Source organism: Columba livia, unplaced genomic scaffold (assembly GCF_036013475.1).
Source record: "Columba livia isolate bColLiv1 breed racing homer unplaced genomic scaffold, bColLiv1.pat.W.v2 Scaffold_105, whole genome shotgun sequence".
NCBI lineage: Eukaryota > Metazoa > Chordata > Aves > Columbiformes > Columbidae > Columba > Columba livia.
In genome coordinates this window covers 2,026,979-2,036,983 of record NW_027043010.1, presented here as the reverse complement: position 1 = coordinate 2,036,983, position 10,005 = coordinate 2,026,979, and positions in this window count along the sequence as shown.

Below are 10,005 nucleotides of genomic sequence, written 5' to 3'. Positions count from 1 at the left end.
ACTAAAAACGAGAGCAGAAATGGTGAAAAATTCCCATGATATGCGTGGTGTCTACCCCAAAGCACCATGACTCAGCCTAAGGGAATACGCAGCTTCTTTTTTTGTACTGCCAGCAGATTGTGGAAGTACAGCATAAAAACCATCCTTATGGAGAGATCTTAGAACTTTAGGCTTAGTCTAAGTGTCTCAGGTAGCTGGGGTTTTGGCTTGGGCCTAATCCATACGGTCTTCTGGCTTTCCTCATAGTCTAAAGACAAATGTGCTAGAAACTATAAAGCAAAAAAATGTCCTGCAGCCTAGCCTTGCCTTGCCTGTCCTTGCCTGTCCTTGCCTTGCCTTATTTCCTTCTCATCCTGTTCTCTGTCCCATCCTCTCTCACTAACCCCTCGTCATGCTGCATGTCTCTTCTTTGTTTTCTCTCACTCTCCTGCTTCCTGCCTCTTTTCTTGCAATTCCTCCATCTCACACCTGCAGCTCAACACTACTTTTTATTCTTCCTTCCCTTTCTCCTGCTCCCTGCGCTTTCACCCTCTGTCCCATATCTTTCTTCCCGACTTGTCTGTTGGAGACTTTGGGCCAAATTGGCCCCAAGTCTGGGCATGGTTTGACAAGTTTTCAGAGGCCTGGCTGGTGACAGCAGGGACAGCAGGCAGTGACAGGCCCGGGGCTGACAGGCACCCCATCCCCTAGGGGTCACCTGGCTGCCACACCCAGCTGAAATAGAACCTTTGTCACAATGCCCGCTACCGTGGTGAGGATGCGGTGACTCTGCAGGTGACAGGGACACTGCAGGACTTTTTTGTCAGCTCAGCAATTTCTCTGTTCCCCAAAGAAGCAGAATTCTGCAAATAGCTGACTTTGCTCTTGAAAGGATATCATCAGGTGTGTTTTTTGGTGTAATATACTGAAAACCTGAGCAGAAATGGTGAATTATTCCCATGATATGCATGGTCCCTGCACCAAAGCACCATGACTCAGCCTAAGGTTACCTGCAGCTTATTTTTTTGTACTGCCAGCAGATTGTGGAAGTACAGTATAAAAACCATCCTTATGGAGAGATCCTCATATTTTAGGCTTAGTCTAAGTGTGTCAAGTAGCTGGGGTTTTTGCTTGGGCCTAATCCATACGGTCTTATGGCTTTCCTCCTAGTCTGAAGACGAATGTGCTAGAAACTATAAAACAAAAAAATGTCCTGCAGCCTAGCCTTGCCTTGCCTGTCCTTGCCTTGCCTTATGTCCTTCTCATCCTGTTCTCTGTCCCATCCTTTCTCACCAACCCCTTGTCTGGCTGCATGTCTCTTCTTTCCTTTTCTCTCACTCTCCTGTTTCCTGCCTCTTTTATTGCAATTCCTCCATCTCAATCCTGCAGCCCAACACTAATTTTTATTCTTCCTTCCCTTTCTCCTGCTCCCTTCGCTTTCTCCCTCTGTCCCATATCTTTCTTCCCGACTTGTCTCTTGGAGACTTTGGGCCAAACTGGACCAATGTCTGGGCATGGTTTGACAAGTTCTCAGAGGCCTGGCTGGTGACAGCAGGGACAGCAGGCAGTGACAGGCCCGGGGCTGACAGGCTCCCCATCCCCTAGGGTGTGCCTGGCTGCCACACCCAGCTGACATAGAACCTTTGTCACAATGCCCGCTACCGTGGCGAGGATGTGGTGACTCTGCAGGTGACAGGATCACTGCAGGATTTGGTATCAGCTCAGCAATTTCTCAGTTCTCCAAAGAAGCAGAATTCTGCAAATTGCTGCCTTTGCTCTTGAAAGGATGTCATCAGGTGGGTGTTTTGGTGTAATACACTAAAAACCAGAGCAGAAATGGTGAAATATTCCCATGATGTGCGTGGTCCCTGCACCAAAGAACCATGACTCAGCCTAAGGAGATCTGCAGCTTCTTTTTTTGTACTGCCAGCAGATTGTGGAAGTACAGTATAAAAACCATTGCTATGGAAAGATCTTCGTATTTTAGGTTTAGTGTGTCTCAAGTAGCTGGGGTTTTTGCTTGGGCCTAAACCATACAGTGTTATGGCTTTCCTCCTAGTCTGAAGACGAATGTGCTAGAAACTATAAAGCAAAAAAGTGTCCTACAGCCTAGCCTTGCCTTGCCTGTCCTTGCCTGTCCTTGCCTTGCCTTATTTCCTTCTCATCCTGTTCTCTGTCCCATCCTCTCTCACTAACCCGTCGTCACGCTGCATGTCTGTTCTTTGTTTTCTCTTACTCTCCTGTTTCCTGCCTCTTTTCTTGCAATTCCTCCATCTTACTCCTGCAGCCCAATACTACTTTTTATTCTTCCTTCCCTTTCTCCTGCTCTCTTCGCTTTCTCCCTCTGTCCCATATCCTTCTTCCCGACTTCTCTCTTGGAGACTTTGGGCCAAATTGGCTCCATGTCTGGGCACGGTTTGACAAGTTTTCAGAGGCCTGGCTGGTGACAGCAGGGACAGCAGGCAGTGACAGCCCCGGGGCTGACAGGCTCCCCATCCCCTAGGGGTCACCTGCCTGCCACACCCAGCTGACATAGAACCTTTGTCACAATGCCCGCTACCATGGCCAGGATGCGGTGACTCTGCATGTGACAGGGACACTGCAGGACTTGGTGTCACCTCAGCAATTTCTCATTTCTCCAAAGAAGCGGAATTCGGCAAATTGCTGCCTTTGCTCTTGAAAGTATGTCATCAGGTGGGTGTTTTGGTGTAATACACTAAAAACGAGAGCAGAAATGGTGAAAAATTCCCATGATATGCGTGGTGTCTACCCCAAAGCACCATGACTCAGCCTAAGGGAATACGCAGCTTCTTTTTTTGTACTGCCAGCAGATTGTGGAAGTACAGCATAAAAACCATCCTTATGGAGAGATCTTAGAACTTTAGGCTTAGTCTAAGTGTGTCAAGTAGCTGGGGTTTTTGCTTGGGCCTAATCCATACGGTCTTATGGCTTTCCTCCTAGTCTGAAGACGAATGTGCTAGAAACTATAAAACAAAAAAATGTCCTGCAGCCTAGCCTTGCCTTGCCTGTCCTTGCCTTGCCTTATGTCCTTCTCATCCTGTTCTCTGTCCCATCCTTTCTCACCAACCCCTTGTCTGGCTGCATGTCTCTTCTTTCCTTTTCTCTCACTCTCCTGCTTCCTGCCTCTTTTATTGCAATTCCTCCATCTCAATCCTGCAGCCCAACACTAATTTTTATTCTTCCTTCCCTTTCTCCTGCTCCCTTCGCTTTCTCCCTCTGTCCCATATCTTTCTTCCCGGCTTGTCTCTTGGAGACTTTGGGCCAAACTGGACCAATGTCTGGGCATGGTTTGACAAGTTCTCAGAGGCCTGGCTGGTGACAGCAGGGACAGCAGGCAGTGACAGGCCCGGGGCTGACAGGCTCCCCATCCCCTAGGGTGTGCCTGGCTGCCACACCCAGCTGACATAGAACCTTTGTCACAATGCCCGCTACCGTGGCGAGGATGCGGTGACTCTGCAGGTGACAGGATCACTGCAGGATTTGGTATCAGCTCAGCAATTTCTCAGTTCTCCAAAGAAGCAGAATTCTGCAAATTGCTGCCTTTGCTCTTGAAAGGATGTCATCAGGTGGGTGTTTTGGTGTAATACACTAAAAACCAGAGCAGAAATGGTGAAATATTCCCATGATGTGCGTGGTCCCTGCACCAAAGAACCATGACTCAGCCTAAGGAGATCTGCAGCTTCTTTTTTTGTACTGCCAGCAGATTGTGGAAGTACAGTATAAAAACCATTGCTATGGAAAGATCTTCGTATTTTAGGTTTAGTGTGTCTCAAGTAGCTGGGGTTTTTGCTTGGGCCTAAACCATACAGTGTTATGGCTTTCCTCCTAGTCTGAAGACGAATGTGCTAGAAACTATAAAGCAAAAAAGTGTCCTGCAGCCTAGCCTTGCCTTGCCTGTCCTTGCCTGTCCTTGCCTTGCCTTATTTCCTTCTCATCCTGTTCTCTGTCCCATCCTCTCTCACTAACCCGTCGTCACGCTGCATGTCTGTTCTTTGTTTTCTCTTACTCTCCTGTTTCCTGCCTCTTTTCTTGCAATTCCTCCATCTCACTCCTGCAGCCCAATACTACTTTTTATTCTTCCTTCCCTTTCTCCTGCTCTCTTCGCTTTCTCCCTCTGTCCCATATCCTTCTTCCCGACTTCTCTCTTGGAGACTTTGGGCCAAATTGGCTCCATGTCTGGGCACGGTTTGACAAGTTTTCAGAGGCCTGGCTGGTGACAGCAGGGACAGCAGGCAGTGACAGCCCCGGGGCTGACAGGCTCCCCATCCCCTAGGGGTCACCTGCCTGCCACACCCAGCTGACATAGAACCTTTGTCACAATGCCCGCTACCATGGCCAGGATGCGGTGACTCTGCATGTGACAGGGACACTGCAGGACTTGGTGTCACCTCAGCAATTTCTCATTTCTCCAAAGAAGCGAATTCGGCAAATTGCTGCCTTTGCTCTTGAAAGTATGTCATCAGGTGGGTGTTTTGGTGTAATACACTAAAAACGAGAGCAGAAATGGTGAAAAATTCCCATGATATGCGTGGTGTCTACCCCAAAGCACCATGACTCAGCCTAAGGGAATACGCAGCTTCTTTTTTTGTACTGCCAGCAGATTGTGGAAGTACAGCATAAAAACCATCCTTATGGAGAGATCTTAGAACTTTAGGCTTAGTCTAAGTGTGTCAAGTAGCTGGGGTTTTTGCTTGGGCCTAATCCATACGGTCTTATGGCTTTCCTCCTAGTCTGAAGACGAATGTGCTAGAAAATATAAAACAAAAAAATGTCCTGCAGCCTAGCCTTGCCTTGCCTGTCCTTGCCTTGCCTTATGTCCTTCTCATCCTGTTCTCTGTCCCATCCTTTCTCACCAACCCCTTGTCTGGCTGCATGTCTCTTCTTTCCTTTTCTCTCACTCTCCTGCTTCCTGCCTCTTTTATTGCAATTCCTCCATCTCAATCCTGCAGCCCAACACTAATTTTTATTCTTCCTTCCCTTTCTCCTGCTCCCTTCGCTTTCTCCCTCTGTCCCATATCTTTCTTCCCGACTTGTCTCTTGGAGACTTTGGGCCAAACTGGCCCCATGTCTGGGCATGGTTTGACAAGTTCTCAGAGGCCTGGCTGGTGACAGCAGGGACAGCAGGCAGTGACAGGCCCGGGGCTGACAGGCTCCCCATCCCCTAGGGTGTGCCTGGCTGCCACACCCAGCTGACATAGAACCTTTGTCACAATGCCCGCTACCGTGGCGAGGATGCGGTGACTCTGCAGGTGACAGGATCACTGCAGGATTTGGTATCAGCTCAGCAATTTCTCAGTTCTCCAAAGAAGCAGAATTCTGCAAATTGCTGCCTTTGCTCTTGAAAGGATGTCATCAGGTGGGTGTTTTGGTGTAATACACTAAAAACCAGAGCAGAAATGGTGAAATATTCCCATGATGTGCGTGGTCCCTGCACCAAAGAACCATGACTCAGCCTAAGGAGATCTGCAGCTTCTTTTTTTGTACTGCCAGCAGATTGTGGAAGTACAGTATAAAAACCATTGCTATGGAAAGATCTTCGTATTTTAGGTTTAGTGTGTCTCAAGTAGCTGGGGTTTTTGCTTGGGCCTAAACCATACAGTGTTATGGCTTTCCTCCTAGTCTGAAGACGAATGTGCTAGAAACTATAAAGCAAAAAAGTGTCCTGCAGCCTAGCCTTGCCTTGCCTGTCCTTGCCTGTCCTTGCCTTGCCTTATTTCCTTCTCATCCTGTTCTCTGTCCCATCCTCTCTCACTAACCCGTCGTCACGCTGCATGTCTGTTCTTTGTTTTCTCTTACTCTCCTGTTTCCTGCCTCTTTTCTTGCAATTCCTCCATCTCACTCCTGCAGCCCAATACTACTTTTTATTCTTCCTTCCCTTTCTCCTGCTCTCTTCGCTTTCTCCCTCTGTCCCATATCCTTCTTCCCGACTTCTCTCTTGGAGACTTTGGGCCAAATTGGCTCCATGTCTGGGCACGGTTTGACAAGTTTTCAGAGGCCTGGCTGGTGACAGCAGGGACAGCAGGCAGTGACAGCCCCGGGGCTGACAGGCTCCCCATCCCCTAGGGGTCACCTGCCTGCCACACCCAGCTGACATAGAACCTTTGTCACAATGCCCGCTACCATGGCCAGGATGCGGTGACTCTGCATGTGACAGGGACACTGCAGGACTTGGTGTCACCTCAGCAATTTCTCATTTCTCCAAAGAAGCGGAATTCGGCAAATTGCTGCCTTTGCTCTTGAAAGTATGTCATCAGGTGGGTGTTTTGGTGTAATACACTAAAAACGAGAGCAGAAATGGTGAAAAATTCCCATGATATGCGTGGTGTCTACCCCAAAGCACCATGACTCAGCCTAAGGGAATACGCAGCTTCTTTTTTTGTACTGCCAGCAGATTGTGGAAGTACAGCATAAAAACCATCCTTATGGAGAGATCCTCATATTTTAGGCTTAGTCTAAGCGTCTCAGGTAGGTGGGGATTTGCTTGGGCCTAATCCATACGGTTTTATAGCTTTCCTCCGAGTCTGAAGACGAATGTGCTAGAAACTGTAAAGAAAAAAGTGTCCTGCAGCCTAGCCTTGCCTTGCCTGTCCTTGCCTGTCCTTGCCTTGCCTTATTTCCTTCTCATCCTGTTCTCTGTCCCATCCTCTCTCACTAAGCCTTCGTATGGCTGCATGTCTCTTCTTTCCTTTTCTCTCACTCTCCTGCTTCCTGCCTCTTTTCTTGCAATTCCTCCATCTCACTCCTGCAGCACAACACTACTTTTTATTCTTCCTTCCCTTTCTCATGCTCCCTTCGCTCTCTCCCTCTGTCCCATATCTTTCTTCCCGACTTGTCTCTTTGAGACTTTGGGCCAAACTGACCCAAGTCTGGGCATGGTTTGACAAGTTTTCAGAGGCCTGGCTGGTGAGAGCAGGGACAGCAGGCAGTGACAGGCCCGGGACTGACAGGCTCCCCATCCCCTAGGGGGCGCCTGGCTCCACACCCAGCTGACATAGAACCTTTGTCACAATGCCCGCTACCGTGGTGAGGATGCGGTGACTATGCAGGTGACAGGATCACTGCAGGACTTGGTGTCAGCTCAGCAATTCTAAGTTATCCAAAGAAGCGGTATTCTGCAAGTTGCTGCCTTTGCTCTTGAAAGGATGTCATCAGGTGGGTGTTTTGGTGTAATACACTAAAAAAACAGAGCAGAAATGGTGAAATATTCCCACGATATGCGTGGTCCCTGCACCAAAGCAAAATGACTCAGCCTAAGGAGATATGCATCTCCTTTTCTTGTACTGCAGGCAGATTGCGGAAGTACAGTATAAAAATCATCCTTATGGAGAGATCTTCGTATTTTAGGCTTAGTCTAAGTGTCTCAGGTAGCTGGGGTTTTGGCTTGGGCCTAATCCATACGGTCTTATGGCTTTCCTCCTAGTCTAAAGTTAAATGTGCTAGAAACTATAAAGCAAAAAAATGTCCTGCAGCCTAGCCTTGCCTTCCCTGTACTTGCCTGTCCTTGCCTTGCCTTATTTCCTTCTCATCCTGTTCTCTGTCCCATCCTCTCTCACTAACCCCTTGTCTGGCTGCATGTCTCTTCTTTCCTTGTCTCTCAGTCTCCTGCTTCCTGCCTCTTTTCTTGCAATTTGTCCATCTCACTCCTACAGCCCCATAACACTTCTTATTCTTACTTCCCTTTCTCCTGCTCCCTTCGCTCTCTCCCTCTGTCCCATATCTTTCTTCCCGACTTGTCTGTTGGAGACATTAGGCCAAATTGGCCCCATGTCTGGGCATGGTTTGACAAGTTTTCAGAGGCCTGGCTGGTGACAGCAGGGACAGCAGGCAGTGACAGGCCCAGGGCTGACAGGCTACCCATCCCCTAGGGGGCGTCTGGCTGCCACACCCAGCTGACATAGGACCTTTGTCACAATGCCCGCTACCGTTGCGAGGATTCGGTGACTCTGCAGGTGGCAGGATCTCTGCAGGACTTGGTGTCAGCTCAGCAATTCTCAGTTCTCCAAAGAAGAGGAATTCTGCAAATTGCTGCCTTTGCTCTTGAAAGGATGTCATCAGGTGGGTGTTTTGGTGTAATACACTAAAAATGAGAGCAGAAATGGTGAAAAATTCCCTTGGTGTCTGCCCCAAAGCACCATGACTCAGCCTAAGGAGATCGATAGCTTCTATTATTGTACTGCCAGCAGATTGTGGAAGTACAGTATAAAAACCATCCTTATGAAGAGACCTTCCTATTTTAAGCTTAGTCTATGTGTCTCAAGTAGATGTGGTTTTGGCTTGGGCCTAATCCATACGGTCATACGGCTTTCTTCATAGTATGAAGACAAATGTGCTAGAAACTATAAACCAAAAAAATGTCCTGCAGCCTAGCCTTGCCTTGCCTGTCCTTGCCTGTCCTTGCCTTGCCTTATTTCCTTCTCATCCTGTTCTCTGTCCCATCCACTCTCACTAAGCCCTCGTCTGGCTGCATGTCTCTTCTTTCCTTTTCTCTCACTCTCCTGCTTCCTGCCTCTTATCTTGCAATTCCTCCATCTCACTCCTGCAGCACAACACTACTTTTTATTCTCCCTTCTATTTCTCCTGCTCCCTTTGCTTTCTCCCTCTGTCCCATATCTTTGTTCCCGACTTGTGTCATGGAGACTTTGGGCCAAATTGGCCCCATGTCTGGGCATGGTTTGACAGGTTTTCAGAAGCCTGGCTGGTGACAGCAGGCACAGCAGGCAGTGTCAGGCCCGGGGCTGACAGGCTCCCCATCCCCTAGGGGGCACCTGGCTGCCACACCCAGCTGACATAGAACCTTTGTCTTTATTCCCTACTTGTCTGTTGCAGACTCTGGGCCAAATTGGCCCCATGTCTGGGCATGGTTTGACAAGTTTTCAGAGGCCTGGCTGGTGACAGCAGGGACAGCAGGCAGTGACAGGCCCCAGGCTGACAGGCTCCCCATCCCCTAGGGGGCACCTGGCTGCCACACCCAGCTGACATAGAACCTTTGTCTTTATTCCCTACTTGTCTGTTGCAGACTCTGGGCCAAATTGGCCCCATGTCTGGGCATGGTTTGAAAAGTTTTCAGAGGCCTGGCTGGTAACAGCAGGGACAGCAGGCAGTGACAGGCCTGGGCCTGACAAGCTCCCCATCCCCTAGGGGGCGCCTGGCTGCCACACCCAGCTGACATAGAACCTTTGTCACAATGCCCGCTACCGTGGCGAGGATGCGGTGACTCTGCAGGTGACAGGGACACTGCAGGACTTGGTGTCAGCTCAGCAATTTCTCAGTTCTCCAAAGAAGCAGAATTCTGCAAATGGCTGCCTTTGCTCTTCAAAGGATGTCATCAGGTGGGTGTTTTGGTGTAATACACTAAAAAACAGAGCAGAAATGGTGAAATATTCCCACGATATGCGTGGTCCCTGCACCAAAGCACCATGACTCAGCCTAAGGAGATCTGCAGCTTCTTTCTTTGTACTGCCAGCAGATTGTGGAAGTAGAGTATAAAAACCATCCTTATGGAGAGATCTTCCCATTTTAGGCTTAGTCTAAGTGTCTCAAGTAGCTTGGGTTTTTGCTTGGGCCTAATCCATACGGTCTTATGGCTTTCCTCCTAGTCTGAAGACGAATGTGCTAGAAAGTATAAAGCAAAAAAGTGTCCTGCAGCCTAGCCTTGACTTCCCTGTCCTTGCCTGACTTGCCTTGCTTTATTTCCTCCTCATCCTGTTCTCTGTCCCATCCTCTCTCACTAAGCACTCGTCTGGCTGCATGTCTCTTCTTTCTTTTTCTCTCACTCTCCTGCTTCCTGCCTCTTTTCTTGCAATTCCTCCATCTCACTCCTGCAGCCCAACACTACTTTTTATTCTTCCTTCCCTTTCTCCTGCTCCCTTCGCTCTCTCCCTCTGTCCCATATCTTTCTTCCCGACTTGTCTGTTGGAGACTTTTGCCAAATTGGCCCCAAGTCTGGGCATGGTTTGAAAAGTTTTCAGAGGCCTGGCTGGTGACAGCAGGGACAGCAGGCAGTGA